General features: G+C 42.3%; 1 long non-coding RNA gene across 1 annotated transcript; it reads right to left on the reverse strand.

Moving 5' to 3' along the window:
- Nucleotides 1-1,373: 1,373 nt before the first annotated feature.
- On the reverse strand, nucleotides 1,374-4,694 carry LOC132634258 (uncharacterized). The gene is made up of 3 exons (XR_009580093.1): nucleotides 4,331-4,694; nucleotides 3,180-3,247; nucleotides 1,374-2,241 (listed from the first exon to the last, which is right to left on the reverse strand). It is a non-coding gene; the product is annotated as an uncharacterized LOC132634258 (long non-coding RNA).
- Between the last annotated feature and the right edge of the window lie 1,668 nt (nucleotides 4,695-6,362).

Raw genomic sequence — 6,362 nt, forward strand, 5'->3', positions numbered from 1 at the left:
TTCCTTGTTTGTCACTAATATAAATGGGGATGCCGACGAGTTCACCGTAATCGGCAGTGGCAGAACTGCCAAAGTCAATCTACTGAACAAAACATGTTCTTGTAGAGAGTATGACTTGTGATATTACCGTGCGCTTACGCCATGGCAGCCTTGAGATTGAAGTATGGAAATGGATATGGTTCAAGCATCTACAAGTATTCTTCACTAATGTATAAAGTTCAATCTTACATCCTTGCATTTGCTGAAACTATCAATATAGTCCCTCCAGAATCTGAATGGGTTGTGCCAGAGGAGTATGCAAAGATGTACATTGTTCTACCTCCTTATAAGCCCAAACTTGGAAGGAAGAGAATAAAGTGTATCCCTAGCATTGTGGAGTCTTTTAAGCCCAGAGGACGTGTAAAAGGGAGGAGAAACAAGTGCTCAATTTGCAAGGGAAGCGGCCACAAGAGAACAACGTGCCGAAATAGAGAGCAACATATTTGATGTATTTTTCAATGTATTTTATTGTATTTTTTTGTACTTTGCAATTTTTGGCTCTTCAAATAAATATTTTAGGAAATTGAATGTCAGTTCAATATTAATCAACTGTATAATGGTATATAATAAACCACGACTGTGTTTTATATATCTACTAGGTATAGTATATAATAAACTTAGAATCTAGTCTACAATAAACCATGTATATGATTTATAATCGCCTTAAAAGCCCAGCAACTGCAGAACCACCTAACGTCACTAATAAAAATTCAAAAGGCCTACGGTTATGTCTAATCAAACTTATATTTAAATGACGCCTCCATGCGTATTGACACACGTCGCTCATCCATTAGCTGACGGTTCACTAAACCGAGGCGATGAGTCTCTAAATCGCTTGAGCCAATTTGAAAACTCCATCTCATATCTCTCATCAAAGACACTCCCAAAACTTGTATATTTTCTAATCAACAATGCCGAGAAGGATAAGAAATGGAGCAGCAAACCATCACCCTCAGTTTCGAGCACCACATCCTGAGGTGCTACTCCCCACGAACGATTTTTAGAGGCTTTTTAGGGGCCTCGGCGAGAATCGTGAGCGGTTGAAAACTGCCATCCGCAAAATCACACGCATGCTGCATGTGCTTCCTGAGCTCGAGGGTGTTGACCCCGATGCTCTGATCACCCCTCCCCCCTCCCAAACCATCCCCCCTAGATTAGTAGTTTTTTAGTTTATTTTTGTATAAGCTTTTAGTGATGAAAGTGGTAGATGAAAGTTTTTGGACTTTCATCGCTGAAAGCTTTTGTTGGGTGGTGTTTGGGGGTGCTATTTTGTTTTGTAAAAATCTATCCATTATTAATGAAAATAATGTTTATTATGATTTTTAAGTTCTTTTGATACTTTCTGTTTTCTGTTGATTTAATGTTGTTTGTTGAGTCGATTAATAACCAAACAAATACCATATCTATAATAACCACAAGCTATGATCTATTATAGACCTTGATGTTGATGATCGATTATAGACCATAAATAAAAGGGACTATTTTGGAATGAGAAGCCTGGTGAATGGACACAAGTATAAAGCTAGTAAAAATAATTTAAAAATAAAAAATAAAAAAATGTCAAACCCTAAATTCCAAACTGAAAAAAAAAAAAAACTGCGTAAACCTAAGGGATCGTGGATAGGTCCATTGTCACGACCCAACCCCGTAGGCCGTGACTAGTGCCCGATCTGGGCACCCGAACCCATCTATCAAATATTATCTCAAATTCTATCAACTCATTCTAGTATATGGCGGAAGCCGACAAGGCTTTATTTCAAATTTAGGTAATTTCCAGAAAAATTTCGGCAGAGTTTCCTTTGTTTTACGGACTATCCAATATACCCTGCACGCAGAAAATACCAACAAAAGCCACACAGGGCTAACCAAGCAATATATAAACATATGCGGACCGGCCGCCTCGGCGTATAGGATCGCCCAAACAACATATGCGGACCGGCCGCCTCGGCGTATGGGATCGCCCAAACGACATGTACATACATCCATACAGAAAGACCCTAACCCACAAACATGTCCACAGACCTCTAAACAGACCGACAGAATCATATGACGGGACAGGGCCCCGCCGTACCCATGAACGAATATATACAAATGCACTAATAAATATATATACCAAAAGTATAAGCTCCGGAAAGAGAGGAGCACTCCGAATAGCAGAAAGGGTGTCCTAAACAGGTGGATCACCAGGCTGTGCGTCTGTACCTGCGGGCTTGAAACGCAGCCCCCGGAGAAGGGGGTCAGTACGAAATATGTACTGAGTATGCAAAACAGAAGGTACAGAAATAAATCTGAATAATAATCGAATCCGATATATAGAAAATAATACATATCAAAAAAAAAAAAATATATCAAAATGTTTATTTCCAAAGTATAAATTATGCATAGGGCACTGGAAAATGTGGTCGCCCGCCTGTCGATGGCGCCACAACACAGCATAACACCAGAAAGTTTCAAATCTCCGAATCCCCGTCACACATCACAACACAGCATAACGCCAAACACAGCATAACGCCAAACATAAGTGGAACCCGGCCCTCGAGCGAGGAGCACGGTGAACCATAAACACAGCATAACACCGGAATGTATCAAAAAGCGCACGACAACAGAACCGGCCCGGGAACCGGCGAACGATATCATAGTAGGCACGAGCGGAGTAGTGAGGAATCATATGCAAAAAATCATTATTATAAATCTGAAGGATAAGTAAAATAGTCATATTCGAAATCGGAATAATAATTATCACTTTTTGATTCAAAGTTGTCGAATTTACATAAAGGGCGTCGCGGAACCCACGGACGAGTATAGACCCGAACTGAGCCCGCCTATGAAAAACATACCCATTATACATCAAGCAAACTCCTATAAAAATTATTGGAGCGATCCGAGCCTCTATGCGAAAAATATGGCATTCAGAGATTACAAAATTCCTTAAAGTGAACATTTTCTATGCGAATTTCGGAAAGCGATTACTTCAAATACATCATGGTTCATATTTCATAAAAACATACATAAGAGTGCCAAAGAATATATATATATGGATCATAACATGCTCGGATCTCGAATTTGGAATTCCCTTAAAGCTCTAATCTAGCCTATGTGAAACTAAGGCATGCCAAAAGAAGGAAGGTTGCTTTACATACCTCGTACGCACTTCCAAAATAGCCAATCTAAAGTAAATTTCCAATCCACGCCTCGGGCTCCCCAAGGTCTACAAATACGCCAACGAATACCAAACATTAGTTAAGGGCACTTGAGCCATTCTTTCCAACTAATCATTAAATTCTACAGAAAATTCGGCAGCACTTCCCCTATAAATAGGCCATCCCGAGAATTTATCTCGCTCAAAATCAACAACAACAACCACAATAACCAACCTAGCAACATCAATAATCAATTCGAAAGGCAAAACAACAGTAATAGCTCTCTTTTACATCTTTCAACAACTTTCCAAATATTCGTTTCAACGGCTTACTTTCAAGCCACAATATCGTTCGTACATTCGATTATTAACCCAAATCCATACTAACAACATTCAAGAACATTCTAAACAATTCACATAATTTTTCCAACAAGCCAAGAATTTTTCTCTATGTTGCCCGAAAACAGTCTCCTTAGCCGAGCAACCCTTTTTTTTTCACTTTCCTCATTTTCAAGTCATGTTTTGTATCACAATCCACAATAGAACGATATGATTTTCATAAAATATACAACTTACGTCAAACGCACAACTAACCTCAAAACAGCCCACAAATTCTCAACATCAATCTTGAGTTATTAATTGCTCATTTCCAACTAAAATTCATAACAACGACAACTAAAACGTTAAGCGATACTAATGCGATCTTCGACATATTATACGACCCACATTCGTCCACACTACTCATATATAAGGATTGCATTCAATGCACAAAGTTCTCCAAATCAGTCCGCACATTTACCATATCAATTTCGGGGTATTTAACTCTCATTTCCAACACAAAAGTCATCACAACAACCATTTCGACGCTAAGCGATATTAATTCATTCTTTGCTACAAATTGGAGGCCATATAAACGGCTACATACCCACCTATATACATACATCGATAGTTCTCATTCATTTCTTCACCCTACAACAATCAACATACTAAATAGAGTTAATTCTTCACTTAGTCACAACACCCATTTACACAACTTCACACACCATACACGACCCAACTTCCAACATACTACATTTCATGATTTTTCATCCATATTGACATACTATAATATGCATACAACATTTATAACTCAAAAACAAGATTAGATCTCACCTTTCTTCTTCAATCCACCAATAGGCTAGGGTTTGCAAATCTCTTAAATGAAAGACTTGATCACTCCAACAATGCTTCCAAGTTACTTAGGGACCTCTAATTAGTTGATTTGTACCCAAGAAATATTTTTAGAGGGGCTTGATTTGGATTTGGTTTTCCATGGTCTTGGCCGTGAGCCATGGTTTTGGTTCCTCAACTTCTTGCTTTATTTTCTAAGTGTGGGAATGTGAAATGAGAGAAAGATGACTAAGTGGTCATCTTTTAAGTCCCCTTAAAATATCTCTTATTGTCTTTGGGCCCACACATGTGTTGGACCAATTAAAATTGGCCACAACAATGTGTGGGGACCACTTCAATCCACACATCTTCCCATTTTTTTTTTATGCAAGAGTTTTAATTTCCAAATTTATGAATTATGGTCCTAATTTTTCCTAAATGTTCAAGCTAACAATTTCATACACAACTTATGTCTCAAAATAAAATCAAAGGTCAAAAGTCCCGACTTCAAATCCCGGAATAGTCTTGGCCTTAATTTATCATAGTTAATCCGGGTTGTCCCAATGTATAAAAATACGGGACGTAACATCCTCCCCCCCTAAGAACATTCGTCCTCGAATGTTGGATTTAATGCTACGGATCTTACTCAAATTCGGGGGAGTTTCTTTTTGAATAGCATATATCAATTTCTTACCAAACAATGTAACGAATTTAAAAATTCAAATCACCTGTAACCACACCTGGTGGCGCCTCCTGGTCCTGTCGGCTGGCCAACGCATATATGCGGTTTGAGGGACCGCTAGAACCTGAAGCACCGCCACGGCCTCGACCGCGACCCGCCTGTACCGGCATACCTCGTCCCGCAGGGCACATGGCTGAGGGAGTAGAAGATGAACCCGCGGCTGATCCCGTCGGCTGAACTGTACTACCAGAACCACTTGCCATTGGACAATCACGCATCATATGGCCCTGACGGCCGCAAGAAAAACAGGCTCCCGTAGCTCGGTAGCACTCTCCTGGATGAGATCTCCCACAATACGAACACCGAGGCATAGGTGGCCTCGCCTGGCTGGAACCTCGGCTCGCCTGTGAACCTGGAGCCCTGAAGCTCTGGCCTGCTCCTGAGTATCTGGCACTATCAAATCCCTCTCCGGTAGACTTCGGGGGCGCACTCTGCGTTGGCTGAGAAGACTGTCTAACATACTGTTGAGGCTGCCCGCCTTGAGGCTCCCCAGAATACCCAGCGGACCTGGCCCTCTTGGGCGGCCTCCTGTCCCGATCTCTGCTGGAATAATTAGCTCTATGTCGGTCCTCCATACCCAGAGCATAAGCCTGTAGTCGGGCAATATCCATGTCTGTCTGCAATGCCACCGCCATACAGCCATCAATCAAGTAGCGGTCTAACCCCATCACGTATCTGTGCATCCGATCGGCCATATTTGCTACTATGGTAGGTGCGTACCGGGCCAGAGAATCAAACTCCATATTATACTCACGAACACTCCGACCCCTCTGCTGCAGATGTAAAAATCGGTCAACCCGCGCCCGCCGTAACTCTGGGGGCAAAAAGTGGCGGGTAAAAGCAGCCACGAACTCGTCCCAAGTAGCTGGGGAAGCACCCTCACCCCTAGATAGCTCCCAGGACTCATACCAGTGAGCAGCGACATCCCGTAGTCTATGCGAAGCCAACTCAACAGACTCAGTCTCTGAAGCCCTGACCAAATCTAGTGAGCGCCGCATCCCCCGAATAAAGTCATGGGGGTCCTCGTCGGGCTTAGACCCGTAAAACTCTGGAGGGCCACATAATAGAAACTCTCGAACCCTCAGGCTGTCACGCCTATCGTCATCATCATCATCTCTCCGCCCGCGTCTGCGAGCCTGTCCCGCTACCAGAGTGGTCAATAACTGCACAGCCTCTCTCAGTGTCCTGTCCTCCGCCCCTGGCTGAGGAGCTGGAGGCGCGGGAGCTGAAGCCCCTGGAGCTAATGGTGAAGCTGCTCCAGACTCCTCTGACGATGAAGACGTAGCAGAGTCG

Source organism: Lycium barbarum, chromosome 3, assembly GCF_019175385.1.
Source record: "Lycium barbarum isolate Lr01 chromosome 3, ASM1917538v2, whole genome shotgun sequence".
NCBI lineage: Eukaryota > Viridiplantae > Streptophyta > Magnoliopsida > Solanales > Solanaceae > Lycium > Lycium barbarum.